Genomic DNA, 16,318 nt, shown 5'->3' with positions numbered 1-16,318 from the left:
TCAGGAAGAGGATGTTTGGGATTCTGACATTCTGGGAAACAAAATGTTTTCCATTGTGATCCATTTTATACACTGTATGTATGTATGTATAGATAGACAGACAGACAGACAGACAGACAGACAGACAGACAGACAGACAGATAGATAGATAGATAGACAGACAGATAGATAGACAGATAGATAGATAGATAGATAGATAGATAGATAGATAGATAGATAGATAGATAGATAGATAGATAGATAGATAGATAGATAGATAGATATTGGACCACAGTGTAAAATTATTGTAAAATATACTGTAATTAATCATACATTATCAAATAGGTTAGCTGGTACTGGTTCCCAAAGGTGCAAAAGGTAAAATGGTACATCTTTGTATCTTATTTACCCCTAAATGATACATATTCATACCTTAAAGGTATATATTAGTTCTTTAAAATTACATATTTGTACCCAAAGTGTATTAGCCTTGGTGACAGTTTTGTATTATATATATTGTCATTCTAAAACTATTCATGTTTTTTTTTGCAAAATTCTGCAAGTAGCTTCAAGTCATTTTGACAGAAAAATCGCATGATTTTTGTCTCAATGTGCCTTCCTAATGGGTCATCGTGCATCTTCGGCAGATCCTGCTGGGAAGCTGTTAATTACCTGGATCTCTGTCAAAGCTCTGCCCGCCTGGTAGCCTTTAAGATCATGCATTAAGAGGTTTTAAAGCTACTTAGTCTCACACCAGAGAGATCTCATGGTTTGGATCTACCTTGCTTTATTGTATTTCATTCTCATTTGTTTAGTAAAAAGAAAATGGGTTTTCTACATACTGTAGTGTCTAATGAGACTATTAGAGCCACAGATTCACATTATCTTGTCCATATGTTATTCTTCTCTCAGTAGTGATACCTCCTCATAGCCAGGGCAGGATTACAGATTGGGCATGTGAGGCACACACCTTGGGGCCCCGGGCTCTCAGGGGCCACATGCAGTGAGATCACAAATAAATCAAACAGAGGCGTTCCTCTTAAAAGTAAAACAGGACTCAACCCACTCTGCCACAAGCACCCTTCTGGAATGACACATACCCCTTTTCCACCAAAGCAGTTCCAGGTGCTAGTTCTGAGCCAGTGCTATAGCCGGTTCTTAGTTGGTTCGACTGGCGAGCGCTTTAAGAACCGGTTGCTTTTCCACAGGCTAGAGAGCCAATACAGAGCCAGGTCTTACGTCACTGAATACGTTTCATGTTTCGGTTCACTAGTGCGGCACAACAGTCTTGTTCGAGGTGCATCAGCGCCACGCAGAACGATCGATCGGCACACAACACACTAAAGCGCTAGAGAGCGAGAGCGATCCAAAAGCATAAAGAGCCGTCTGCTTTCCAGTCGCTCCCGCAGCACCCCGATATGCCTCGTACCAACCGGTCCGCGCAGCGCCGATCTATCCCGGACAAGCCTAAACAAACTATCAGCAATGGCGGACGTTGCGTTGCTATTGATGTTCATAGCTTTACAAACCTACATCGGCATCCAAACACGGCGAATCAAACGTGTTAGGGTTTAGCTGCTATTTCAAATATGGCGGTCCAAGTTTCTGTTCGTCTTGTTGGTCACGGTAACCCCGCCCCCAGCTCCTGACGCAAGCGGTTTTTCCTTCTAACCCAGCAATGTTTTGGTGCTACTTACGAACCGCTTTTCGTGGTTCGGAGCTGGTGCTTTGGGTGTCGAAAAACAAAGAACCGGTTTGAAACTAGGCTCTGGCTCCGAACCAGTACTGGAACTGCCTTGGTGGAAAAGGGGTAACAGTGCTCCCTGTTTGTTTCATGTATTTGTAAGGGCCCCAAAGACATTAGTAGACATTTTTGTAGGTAAAATGTTAGTAGCCTATATTTACTTGGAATTTAGCATCTATCTATCTATCTATCTATCTATCTATCTATCTATCTATCTATCTATCTATCTATCTATCTATCTATCTATCTATCTATCTATCTATCTATCTATCTATCTATCTATCTATCTGTCTATCTATCTGTCTGTCTGTCTGTCTGTCTGTCTGTCTGTCTGTCTGTCTGTCTGTATATCTCTCACATAATATAGGCTACTATTCACTCCTGGCTGGACCCCAATATCAAGACGGTTAAACCAAGGTTTAATTGCAGCCACCCTAATGTTTCCAGTCAGCTTTCATTCGTGTCTCCTAGCCTACATTAATTTTTTTTTTTTTTAGGTGTTGCTGTAGGCTGCCTCTAAAAGAAGCGTTATGGACCCTGACACAGTAGCAGCGGTCTCATTCGGCGTAGTGACATCTTATTAAAGCGGCACCACGTAATCCTACCAACACCCTCCCCTGCTTTAAATCCGCTGGTCCGGTGCAGTTCCGTAGACGCACAGCCTCCTCCTCCAGCAGAGCAGCGCCGCGGCTCGTGTTCCTCCGGTAACATGGTGTGCAGCGCGCGGCAGCAGTAGACAGTATCGCTGGACCATAAGAGTCTGCTCTCCTTCCACAACATATCAACACATCGAGGGAAACTTCGCCTTTCTTGGATACGGTAAGCCCGATGTGATGGGCAATCAACGCGCCTTGCTTACTTACTGTAAAATATTCATATTTTTTTTTATTCTTAATGACGGAACGTTGGCTCTCCTCTTGCAGTGAGTCTGTATTGTTAAATAGCATCCCATCATAAGCACGCGGAAAATAACGAGCTGTTTGGGATATGGAGAACGATTGAAAGTAAAGCCTGCAGTTGCAAAAAACCGACAAAACAAATATAATTAAAACAAAGACACAAATAACGCGTATGTAAAATAACGTATAGCCTATTAGGCTATTTCTGCTCCATTGATGGATAGTTCACAACACGGGATTGGGGTCATTGTGCAGCCTTCATGTCGTGTGAACAGCACTTTATGAATGAATTGATAGTTTTGTGATTATGACGGAATGTTTAGATGGGTCAGGGGTCGCGCTCGACGGATGTGCGCGCTTCCAGTTATTCTGTTTGGACAGTCTGGCGATGCTATTGTTCAAAATACGCTTCTGAAGAGCTCGAGGAAGCGGGACATGGATCCTGCGCAGGCAACCCTCGGCTGCTGGGATCAGTCAATAGCTCGAAAAGTGGTCAGTGCAAAAATATTATGAACCTGAAGCAATTATCTACAATATAAATGGAATTATAATGAAGAGTAGTTCGGCAACGTGCATTACGCTGCAGTAGACTCCAAAAGCAGTATGTTAATCAACAATAATCTCGAAAAAAAGTGACATATGATATGTACTCTTGTGCTGTAGCCCAAGTGAGTCAGTATACTGTATAGCTTATGTTATGACGCAATTTTACGATGCTTTTAAAATAATCAGCTAATTATTTAAGCGATTCGATTAAAGATAGGCCTATATAAAGAACCATACAGTAGGCTAAATAAAACACTAAAATAAAAATTTTAATTGGATAGTTCTGGTCCAATTTATGTGTGTGTGTGTGTGTGTGTGTGTGTGATATATATATATATATATATGTGATATATATATATATATCAGATGACTTTTTTAAAAACTTTTATATGTGCATATTTTTGTATGGTTGTAGGGGCCCACAGGTCAGGGGTCTCAAATTTTCCTTTCAAAAACCCATCCTTTAAAACAACAACAACAATCCTTTTATAATTTGAGTGACACACACTTGCATATGAATGAATATGCAATGAATGTTGAACAGATTACATTTTACCACTGTTGTTGGAAGAGCAGCATAATCATTTTTCAAAAAATCTCTATTTTTATGTTCAGTGAAAAAGTAAAATCATATGGGTTTGGAACCGTGAGTGAATATTGACATAATTTAGATTTTTGGATGAACCATTTCTTTGAAGAAAGTGCTTTCCTTTGAAAGTTACTTTGCATCTAAGTGTAGACTGAGAAAACAGAAGATGCCAGTGACTCAAGGGCTCTGTAGATTCCGCATGCCATGAACAGCTTCATTTAAAGTATTTGATCAGTGCTTGGGACACATGATGCATTGCCTCTGTGAGGCTAGAATCTCCGGTTGGGGCTTTTCCTTGGATTTCTCTTAGAAATTTTGTGGTCTCATTAGCTGTCTCATTATTTCTCACTCTGCTATTTTCTTAAGTGGCTCGAAGCACATGATCCTCTTTGGCTTTGGTGAAAGGCTGAATGAAAGGTGGATCTCTAAGTGGATCTCCACTTTGTTCGTTTTCAACAATAATGGCATATGCACTCACTGCAAATAAGCTGTGGTTTGCTGCACATAAAATGTAACTTTATGACATACGTTAGCGGAAACACAGGTCCATAAAACACCACATTACTGGCTTGAGAGTTAATGGACATTAGTGATAATATTAGACATGGCACTTAATCTGAGATAAAGATGACGTTCATGCTAGTTGTTAGAATAAATTACAGTGCCCTTTGTAATTAAGATATGGAAATCAGATCGGAGGTGCCATTACTTTCAATTCAGCAGGGAGACTGCAATCAAAAAGGCCTACAGAAATTTTTTAGAGGCATTTAAAATTTTGAGAATTTCAGATTTCACTTTTTTGCTTTAGTGTGACTCATTTGAACACCGTGAGTAACCAAGCCCTGCGTGCTCCTTTCACCTGACCACTGCGTTCCACTCAGCCCAATTGTGGCTTCGCTGTGGGATGTGATTGTGAGTTTGAGAACCTGTTCAAGGGAGGATGTAGCTTTTGCCCCCTAATGAGAACTTCTTGCTTCCTTTTTCCATAGTATACCCAAATCTAGCCTTGCCCTGCGCCTTCCATTAGGCTGCTGAAAGGAAGGCCAATTACTCCCAGCAGCCGTGCTGTGGTTGATTCTAAGGAGCTCTCTCAGAAATGCTATGTTGTTCTACAGGGAGAGTGTGTGTGGTAGGATGTGTGTTTTTGTGTGTTCAAGTGTTTCTTGGTGAGCCTTTGTCTGTGAGTAAATGCAATCAATGTCTTGCTGTTTTTTAAGCTCACTGGCTGCATAGAAACTTAAGAGCACATTAAGGATGTGGCTAGTGCTAAAAAAGCAAGAGTGCCCTGCTTAAATATGGTAACCTACAGAAATCTGATATTAAGGGGACCGAAATGTGGTCGTCTCAAATACTTCTGTCTCCTGTTCTGTGAGGTCGTGCTGAACCGGCAGTGCTTCTGTACATCCAGTCTGACGTAGTTTTGTCTCTTCAGTGGATTTTCCCTCTGTTCAGATGGACTGGCTTGTTTTCAGCATGAACTGGGCCTTGGTGAGTCAGTTCCTTTTGCTGTCATGTCTTGGACGACCTTTCATTGACACTGGGGAGTTAGGAGGAACTCTTGAACTTGATGAGAGTCATACTTGGTGTTTTGGGATGACTTAGCTGTAGACAGAGATAAGAAGATGAAAAGCAAATATAAAGTCACTTGCGTAGGGGTTTTCCTCGTTTGAGAAATTTAGAGACCAACACAGTAGTTCACAGAAGAAAATCAGAAAAAGAAAGCAGTGTAGTGGATTCAAGTTTCAATATTGATCATTTAACTTGAGAAAAACTGTCGCTAAAAGAGTTCTGAGATTATTTACCCTTTAAGATTTTCACATACAGAAATTATATATTTTTTATTTTAATATCTTTAATTTCTTTGAATTTTTTTCTTTTCTTTTTTTTTTTTTTAGCAATTTTAACAAATATGCATATTTTTTCTACATAGGGATGGTGCCTCCTCATGTATGCCGTCATGTTGAGATCATATGATCAACTGAATACTTACTCTTGACAACACTCCCCATTACTGAACACTTTCGCATGCTGAACAAATTTTAATACGCTGGTAAAATGGTAATTTCTACTATGCCATACAAAACGAAAAACCTTTTATTATGTGGTTTGTCATCCATGCCACTAGGTGTCAGTATAAAGTTCAAGACCACTGTTGTATTAGTTGTTTAGGAAGATGAATGAAAGCCAGTGAAGCTAAAAAAATGAGAACTGAAATGCTGATAAAAAATTACTCTTTGAACATTACGTCAATATTTTCTCCAACGCAGTTGGAAGTTTCTACTTCTGAAAAGCTTGAGTATCTGGCAGAGGTATATTTAATTAAAGTTGGAGCTGAACTCTGCAGGACTTTGGCCCTCCAGGAGCAGCATTGGGCACCACTGCTATAAAGTAAATCACAATGGACTCTCAGTATATAATGAACACATATTGTCAGTATTCCCAAAGGATATATGGATACTAATATACAAAATAAGAGCAACCGTTGAAGGTCAATGCACGCAATTAGTTTTCACACACCCTTGGTCTGATACGCTGCTGTTGAGTAATGCCAAGATAGTGTTCTTGTAGACTAGTGAGGTCAACACAGTTTACACAGACACAACCCATTACAGGATCACAGTAAGCAAACCGTGTGGCACATTTGATCCCAGGCATGGGGATTGTGGGGGTTCACTTCGTGCTCTGAGACTGTGTGCTGTGCTACATGATAGCGGTTGAAGGAGAAATTCGTGCTGAGGGGGCAATTTGCGTTCTGACGAAAGGGGATGTGTATTTTTAGTCCTGGCCTCATCACGACAGGAAATGGGATAGTGGGCTCCATAATGTCTCAAATCACATACTTTTTGAGACTTTTCTGTTTCCCTGTCTCCCAACCCTTAACACAGTTTCCCAAGCCCTCCCACTAAACAATAGGTGGAACAGTTAGTCCTTATTTGGGAATATCACTGCATTGGTTTGAAAACCTCATATAGTTTTAGCATATAGATTTGTTTTTACCAATTTGACTCTATAGCCTTGTTATCATTGTTATTGAAAATGAATTTATTGCCATCACACTTATCAAAATGCATCCTTAGTATATAGTCTTTTAACCATGAATTGTAATCCAAATCTGTGATAGGAAAGAGTTACTTGTCTTGCTGTCCTGTCATTGGATGTGCTGAGGTTGGCATGTCAGGCTGATGTCTGGACATCCATAAGGGTCAGCACTTTGAAGATCTGGCCGTGACTGGCCACTTTCAAGTCTATTTTGTTCATGGTCGGAGACCTGCGAAGTGAGAGATCAGTTCTCCTTGACCTGAATACTGTGATGCCCTGGGCAATTAAGGTGTGGTGAGAACAATTACGATGTGGGATGTCCTCTGAGTCTGGCACATTTCAGTGTGTAGTGTTAAAAATGGGAATGTGCTGTTCTACATTCTGCTTCCATTAATGGAAACTTCCACAAAATCCGTTGTACATTCTGGTCTGACAAAAAAATTTAAATTACCGGAATAAATTGGGACCAGATATCACCTGAAGAGGCTGAAGAGGCTTTACGTTTTTTGCTTGTAATCTACTAATATAGGTTATTTAATGTTTGATTGTTGGATATTAGTGTTTGCCAGCGTTTTTGGCCAACACCAGTATGTATGATATATGTAATGTGGTTAAATGATAGCATTTAAATGTAATATTACACATTTCGGTAACACTTTAGTACAGGGACCAGTTCTCACTATTAACTGTTGCTTAGCATGCCTATTATTAACATATTGGTTGTTTCTTAGTACTTAAAGCACATATTCTGCATGACCATAATCTACATCCTTAATCCTACCTAAATTTAACCACTACCTTACTAACTATTAATAAACAGCAAATTAGTAGTCTACTGAGGCAAAAGTCATAGTTAATGGTTTGTTAATAGCAAGAATTACACCTTAAAATAAAGTGTGACCCACATTTCTAATTATAAATGACTATAAATATGTACCAATGCATTATACTATAAAAGCTGTCAATTGATCATTCTTGGGCCAATAATCTCAAATCAGCCTGGCCCTGATATAATATAAATAATAAATTAAAAAAAGTTAAATGATAGCAAATAATGAAACAAATTTCAGAAATTTCACACAATAATTTACCCCTAAAAATGCATTTGTTTATGTTTATGTTTATGTTTATTATCTGTTGACAAGGCTGTTTGTAGATTTGTATGAAGCACCCAAAAGGACATAGTGATGTTAAAAAATGAGATGGGTGGAAACAATTATATTTCATTGCTTTCTCCTGAGAAACTTTGTGTTTGATCACAAAACCTTTGGAAATAATATGACAAGGAAAACTATATTTCAGTGCTTTTTGCAAGCAAACACAAAGATTCTCAGGGGAATGCTGTAAAGAGAACGTAAAGTTTCCTGGGTGAATGCAATACGTTTGGATTTAACACAAGTGGATATTAAAAAAAATCTGTTAAAATGTACAAATATTGTCTGATCAATTGATCTGAATGATAAATTGGTATATTAATAATTTCTACAAACATATTCTTCTCATGGGTTAGAACATGACCACAACTTTTTTTGTGTGTAGGTTTTATTGTTAAGTAATGAAAGTAAGACAAAGGCAAGAAAAACAAACAAAACAAAACTTACAAACTAGCATTGTTTACATAGTTTCATCATCTCGAGTTGGAGTTAAAGCAGTATGACACTGGACTAAGGGCCTTTATGAATTCTATCCAAAAGGAACATCCTCAAAACAAAGCTAAATAAAGCTTTATAAAGATCACCCACAAGCTTGTTTAGGTTGTTTGTGTACATTTAAACGTGCCAGCCTGAGTATGTGAACTCCTCAGCTGAGTCTTGGTTCCTACCAAGGTTTCTTAGGTTTTTAATCTTACTAAACATTTTAGGAAGTTTTTCCTTGCTACTGTCGATGCCGTGGCTTTTCTGCTGGGGAATTCAAAGCACTATTCTATGTAAATATGCTTTGGAATGATTTGTATTGTCAGATTGGTTAAATATAGTTTAAATAAATTTGAATTGAAAGTATGGCATAAAATGACTGATGTGATTTAGCTGTAGCCACAGAGACTACAGCTGGTGCTCTTCTGCTAATGGTCTCTCCGCTGTCTGCTTTCTCATTCCTCATTAGTGGATTCTGAAATGTTGGTAATGGAGGTTTAGGGAACATGTCCGTAGTCTGGCTCAATATGGCAATTGGAACAAGCATCTGTCGGAAGAACAGATGTGATTTGCATGTATAGTAGTTGTTAAGTGCCTGAAGACCACCAGAAACCAGGTTAGCAGAATTCACAAGCTCAGACAAGTGACTGCAGTGCAGGCTGAGCCTTAGAGTGCAGAGATGCTCCAATCAGTCATGGTGTTTTTATACCATTGTCAGCAGGATAACCTGTTCTTCTTGCCTTAAGGAAACCTCACCAACGTCTGGCCTTACTAAAGCAGTGCAAGAATGAGATCAAAAATAATTATTTGAAACTGTAAAATAATAACTGTAATAAATCCATAACTGTAAATAAAACTGTATTTTTGATCAAATAATTGCAGCCTTGGTGAACTTAAGAGACTCTTCAAAACATTCTTCAAAACTGTAATTATTCCAAACTTATGAGTGGTAGTGTATGTTGCTTTTTTAATTATATTTTGAAGACAAACTTATTAGTTATTCCTTTGTTTAACGGATAGTTCACCCAAAAATAAAACTTCTGTGAAAATTTAAATTAATTTTGAAAATTAATTACTTACACTCATATTGTTTCAAACCTGTAAGACCTTCGTTCATCTTCAGAACACAAAATTAAGCTATTTTTGATGAAATCTGAGAGCTTTCTGACCCTGCATAGACAGCAATGCAACTACCATGTTCAAGGCCCAGAAAGGTAGTAAGGACATTGTTAAGATAGTCCATGTGACATCAGTGGTTCAGTTATAATACAAGTGATGCACATTTTTGAATTTCATCCAAAATAACTTCATTTGTGTTCTGAAGATGAACGAAGGTCTTACGGGTTTGGAACGACATGAGGGTGAGTAATTAATGACAGAATTTTCATTCTTTGGTGAACTATCTCTTAAAGGTGGTCAGCACTACTGCAGTGGATTTTATTATTTTTTATGACAGCTCTCTCAAGTACTTAATGCTGATTGCTCAATATATTTATAAATATTTTTGTGTAATGCTGATAAACAATATAACTGTTGCCCCAGGCATCCAATTTCCTCTCTAAAACTCTAAAACATGTAAAGAACTTGATTATAATTTTATTTTCAGTGTGTCATTCGATATTACATTTAAAGTCAAAGGGGTCCTATTATGCTCTTTTACAAAGTCTTGATTTTGTTTTGGGGGTGTACTAGAACATGCTCTCATGCTTGGTGGTTCGAAAAACACATTATTTTTCCACACAATTTACATCATTACAATACCTCTCTCCTAAGGTTGCCAACTTTAGAAAGGAAAAATACAGGGCAATCGTACATACAGTGCCCTCCAAAAGTATTGGAACAGTAAAGACAAAATTGCTCTGTTGGCTGTGGAGTCAAGATATTTACAAATATAATTAAAAGATGAATATGAGACAAAACTACAGAATATCACATTTTATTATTGGGTGATTCAACACCGATGTTTTACCAGCTAAGCAGTTCAGCACTTTTAGAGTTTCATCCCTCTATCTGATGTGAGCATAAGTATTGGAACAGTTGCCTCACAGATCTTTCTAAGTGATCAGCTGTGTCCTGTTGCATTCATTCTTCAGATATTAAAAGCAGGGAATGTGTCGTATCAGTTATATCCATTACTTCTGCATTCTGAATCTTTCATTCGATGATGATGACACATACAAACCAGGATGAAGACGAGGGAGCTGACTTTGAGAGAAATGCAAGCAATTTGGATGCTAAAAGAAAAGAGGAAGTCAGTTAGAGCTCTAGCAAAAATAAAGGGCATGGAGAAATCAAGAGTTTGGAAACCACCAGCGACACCAGCAACCAACAACTACCTGATCGGCTGAGAAAACAACAGTAGTGTCTATAAAATCACCAACAACTTCAAGAAAGCTGGGGTGATGCTCTGACAATCTACTGTCCTCAGGAGACTTTGACACAGAATTACAGATGCTACACAGCAAGATACAAACCTCTGACCAGCACCAAAAATAGAAAGGCAAGATTAGAGTTTGCAAAAAAGCACAAAGTTGAGCCAGAAGAGTTTTGGAACTGTGTTTATGGACCGATGAGACAAAGATGAACCTTTATCTAAGTGATGGGAAAGCAAAAATGTGGGGCAATGATCCCAAGCATACAGCCTCGTCTGTAAAGCATGGTGGAGGTGGTGTCGTGGCATGGGCATGCATGGCTGTCTCTGGAACAGGCCCTCTCAACTTTACTGATGACTTAATGTATGAAGACAGTAGCAGAATGAATTTTGAAGGGTACAAAACCATCTTGCCTACCAATATTCAAGAAAATGCCACCAGATTCATTGGGAAGTGCTTCATATTGCATCAGGACAATGACCCAAAACACAATGCCAGTTCAGTCAAGGAATTTATAAGGGCAAAGAAATTGAAAGTCTTAGATTGCCCAAGCCAATCTCCAGATTTAAATCCGATTGAACATGAATTTCACCAGCTGAAGAGGAGAGTAAAGGCAGAAACTCCCCAAAACAAGCAACAATTAGAATTGGCTGCATTAAAGCCTGGGGAAAGTATTTCAAAGGATGAGACCAAGAGTCTGCTGATGTCTATGGGTCACAGACTCACTGCTGTGATTGTGTGCAAGGGATCTGCAACTAAATAATAGCTTTTAATCTTTTATATCTGCCTTAAGTTCAACTGTCCCAATACATATGCTCACATCAATAGTGGGATGAACTCTAAAAGTGCTGTTCTTTTTATTTGATAAAACATCTATGTGTTAGAATGGTTAATAATAAAATGTGACATTCTGTGGTTTTGTCTCATATTCATCTTTTAATCATATTTGCAAATGTCTTGACTCCACAGCCAACAGAGCAATTTTGTCTTTACTGTTCCAATACTTATGGAGGGCACTGTGTATATATATATATATATATATATATTAGGGCCGGGACTCGATTAAAAAAATTAATCTAATTAATTAGAGGCTTTGTAATTAATTAATCGAAATTAATCGCATTTTAATCGCATATAAATATTTGACCTGAGAACAGTGAGAAGTAAGTTTTTTCATATGGATTTTTAAATTTCCCATCCACAGGGCCAACCAAAGCGGTCTCATCAGCTTCTTTGTCCATGTTCACTGTGGTTTGTTTTTGTCTGTTTCTCAATATGCGTTCTTCAGCGATCTTGCATCCTTGTGTTCTCGTTCTACGTCATCATTAACCGCCGAAGTTCAGTTCCAATTCTCAAGAACGCAAGTATAGAGGATGCATGAAAGTGCCCGGATATGTTCTTGAAACTGAGGATGCATCGAGTGCAGACTTGAGAGAATCCAGCCGTTAGAAATCCCAGAAGACGTTGTGGGTGGCCGGTGTACGGAAGCCTGTAAGCTTTAAAGTCGCTCTCACAAATACTTAACGGCTCTTCAAGTTGAAAGTAAACATTTATCGTTTTGTTTTGGTTAATTTTAATAAAGTTATAAGACCCGGAGAAAGTCTGTATTTTTATTGGCATATTAAAATGAATCTTAACAATAAAACATATAACGCTGTAAAATAAAACAATACAATTATATGAAAGTAATATATATATATATATATAATAGTATGAAATGTTTTAATAAGTTATGACATTTTGTAATATTGTTCAATGGCCGCTGCTTATGCTGAGACTATGCGGTCAGTTAAGCAGGAACGCAGTACATCTCAGTTCTCATAAGTGTGCTTTCTGTTTTCTCGCGTCCTTCCGAGTTCGTTCTTCCAAGGAAGCTTGGCAAGACCGGTCTCCACGGGAACGCAAGTCCGTTCGCTAGTTGGTGCTCCAGTATAATCGGTCCGCCGAAACTCATCCAGTGAGAAACGTTCCGCGGTGCAAAAATAAGTGCGATTAAAATGCGTTAAAAAAATTTAACGCGTTATTTTTGTGTAATTAATTAATCTAAATTAACGCGGTAAAGTCCCGGCCCTAATATATATATATATATATATATATATGTGCGTTCGAAGCGGGACACACAGTGCTCACATAGGCCCTTTTCACAATGACAACGCAGTGTGTCTCTCTCCCAACCCTGGCACAAACGGCTCGATTACTGGAGGCAAAAATATCCAAATAAAAAAACATTTACTTGGTGTAATACTGATTTCTCCAGGCAATCAAGAATAGATTTTTGGCTTACATCTAGGAATGTTGACTTACATAGTATATCTGTTGATGTATTTCCAACCCCTCTTACTGACCACAAAGTAATTTTTCTCAATATGCAGATATCCACTTATTATAGTCCTGCAAAATCATCTTATTGGAAACTCAATAATTCTGTACTGAAAATCGAATCAGTAAAAATAGTGTTTACACGTCTCATTAAGTATTTTTTTGAAAGGCTAATACAGAAAAATGATATTGCACTAATTGGGAACTTTTTAAATTTGAGGCTTCTAAATATTTAAGGCATGTGTTGGCAGTCATCTTGCTAAAGTTAATAAAGAACAGGAAGATAAAATTATATTTGGAATTACCTCACTCCTAAACAAAGGGTCTAATAACTTTTCAGATATAGATAAAACAAATATGGCAAACTAGACAACATCTATAAAAAAGGCTGAAGGAGCCTTTATAAGGTCTAGGAAAAGATGGCAGGAGGAAGGTGAACAGAATATATCCTACTACTTTAGACTAGAAAAAAAAATTACGCTACATTAAATACTATTCATCGCTTAAAAATTAATAATAAAATATCAAAGGACCCTAAAGAGATTTCAGAGTATTGCTCCACCTTCTACTGTAAACTATATGCGTCACAATATGATGCTAAAGCCTCAAATTATTTCTTAAATTCAGTGGGAGTGATAAAAAAAAAAAATAGATAAAGCGATAAAGCAAATGTGTGACCAACCTATTAGTTTAGAAGAAATAACCAATTCAATTCATAACTTAAAAATAATAAGTCTCCCGGAACTGACAGTCTAACCTCAGTTAGAGCAACTAGCCCATTTTCTTCAGTTTTTTGTGAAAGTTTATCTAAGTCCAGCCTCCCATCTACCATGACTCAGGGGTCCCTTATTCCTAAGCCCAAAAAATATTTGACTATAATTGATAATTGGCGGCCAATTAGTCTTTTGAATAATGATTATAAATTAATTGCCTCTATATTTGCTAAAATAATTAAGAATGTATTAGAATATATTATAAATGAAACTCAATCAGGTTTTATGAAAAACAGGCACATTTCGAATAATATAAGGTCAAAAGCTTTGCAAAAATCTAAAAATAAAATAAAACTATTTTCATCAATCAAGTATGAATAATCGATTGATGAAAATATTTGTATTTTATTTTTAGATTTTTGCAAAGCTTTTGACACTGTGGAGCAGAGGTCACCAAACTTGGTCCTGGAGGGCCGGTGTTCTGCAGAGTTTAGCTCCAACTTCCCTCAACACACCTGCTTGGAAGTTTCTAGTATGCCTAATAAGAGCTTGATTAGCTGGTTCAGGTGTGCTTAATTAGGGTTGGAACTAAACTCTGCAGGACACCGGCAGAGTAATTTTTTATTTTCTTCTTTAAAGGTTTTTGGGTTTGGTGAGTTCTTTTGTGCAGCAGTTGAAACCCTAATAATGCAAATTGCTCAATCAAACTCAAACATGGAACTACCTCTAGATTTGATTTAAAAAGAGGTATTAGACAGGGTTGTCCTATATCTCCGTATCTTTTCCTGCTTGTAACCCAGTTATTATCTATGCATGTTAAAAAAAGTATTCTTAAAGGTGTCTCAATTGCAAATAGAGAAATTATTATAAGCCAGTTTGCCGATGATACAACTTTTTTTTTTTTTTTTTAATAGTGAGCAAATTGCAAAGTTATTTGCAAAAAAATTACAGTTAATGTTATTAATAAGTTTTCTTGTGCCTCTGGTCTCTATCTCAATATTAGTAAGTGTGAGCTAATGGCTGTTAAAGACTGTGATTTAACAAGTATTAGTAACATTTCTGTCAAGGATAGTGTTGCATACTTGGGTATCATTATTGTTAAAGACCAGCTGAAAAGATGTTCTCTGAATTTTAACCCCATAACTGATAAAACTAAAAAAAAATCAAATTCTGGCTTCAAAGAGATCTCTGCCTAAAGGGGAAAGTTCTCCTTATGAAGGCTGAAGGTATAGCCCGACTGACATACCTCCTTATCTTTGTATCTTGATAATCTAACTAGTAAAAAAATATTGATAAAATGCTATTTGATTCTCTATGGAAAAATCGAACACACTGTGTTAAAAAGACTGTAATTATGAATACATATGAGAATGTTGACCTTATTTTCTTAGATTTCACCACAATGAACCATACCTTTTAATATTAATTGGATTAAGCGTCACTTAAAAAACCCCACTTCTGTCTGGAATTTTATTTCTCATTATGCTTTTTCAAATATTGGTGGTCTTAGTTGTTTTTTTTTGTGTGTAATTATAATATAAATAAAATGCCAACTAAGTTATCTGCTTTCCACGAACAAGTGCTCCTATCTTGGTCATTAATATATAAGCCTGATTTTTCTCCACATCGCTATTTCATGTTGAATAACAGAAACAGTCTTTATAAACACAAATCCCTGTTTTAAAAGAACTGGTTTGACAATGTTATTAAATTGGGTAGTCAGTTATATAATAAAGAAGGAACACTCTTTTCTTATGATGAATTTCTTTCTTATTATAAAATACCATTTGCTCAAAAATACTTTGCAATAGTTTTTGGTTCAATCCCTTCAGGTACACAAATGCTATTTAGAGGTATTGATAAAGACCATTCTCCCGGTTCAGTGTCTTTTGATGTTACTAAATCTTATGTTGGTAAAATTTAGCTATTCATACTCTTTTCCAAAGAGAAATTGATACTGTACCTTATATTTTGTCTAACTGGGTCTCTTTATTGAATGGAAAATTGATGTTCTGGAGAAAGTGTGGTTGTTACCACAGAAATATCATCTTAGAAATAGTTTCTTATAATAGAAGTTTCTTATAAGTTCATTCACAGATTCTATCCAGCAAATCATTATTTACAAAAATGTAAAAAAGGAATAAATGTAAATTGTACTTTTTGTAATGAATATGAGGAAACTGCCTTATTTTGGAACTGTATACTCAGTTACACTTTGCAAAAATATTCAGTATTTAAAACTTTCTTCACTGTTCTGTGCGGTTACGAGTGGTTATGAACGAATGAATAAAACGTGTTTGTCCATGTTCCCTCCGTCTCGAATTGCGCTCGTGGAAAGCGCTTCAGAAACAGTGTCTCTTCCGTGGCTCGCTATGCTTTCAACTGTTTTTTTTTGTCTCGAGCAAGAGACTTTACGGCATTCATGTTACATGATTTGACAGATGTTTACGTAGAGAGGGCGACAGCGCACCGCATTAAAATGAT

General features: G+C 37.1%; 1 protein-coding gene across 2 annotated transcripts in view; it reads left to right on the top strand.

Annotated features, from left to right (window-relative positions):
* The first annotated feature begins 2,125 nt into the window (after positions 1-2,125).
* LOC306846848 (hippocalcin-like protein 1) overlaps positions 2,126-16,318 on the top strand; it is a 39,798-nt gene continuing 25,605 nt past the window's right edge. The window contains exon 1 of one of the 2 annotated variants that reach the window (XM_079380502.1): positions 2,126-2,542. The gene's annotated coding sequence lies outside the window, so the exon portion shown is untranslated. The remainder of the gene's footprint in view (positions 2,543-16,318) is intronic. The other variant, XM_079380503.1, reaches the window with a different exon arrangement.

Source organism: Barbus barbus (genome assembly GCF_936440315.1).
Source record: "Barbus barbus genome assembly, chromosome: 27".
Lineage (NCBI taxonomy): Eukaryota > Metazoa > Chordata > Actinopteri > Cypriniformes > Cyprinidae > Barbus > Barbus barbus.
Note: the sequence above shows the minus strand (reverse complement) of the source record. Positions and strands in the feature narration are given on the sequence as shown.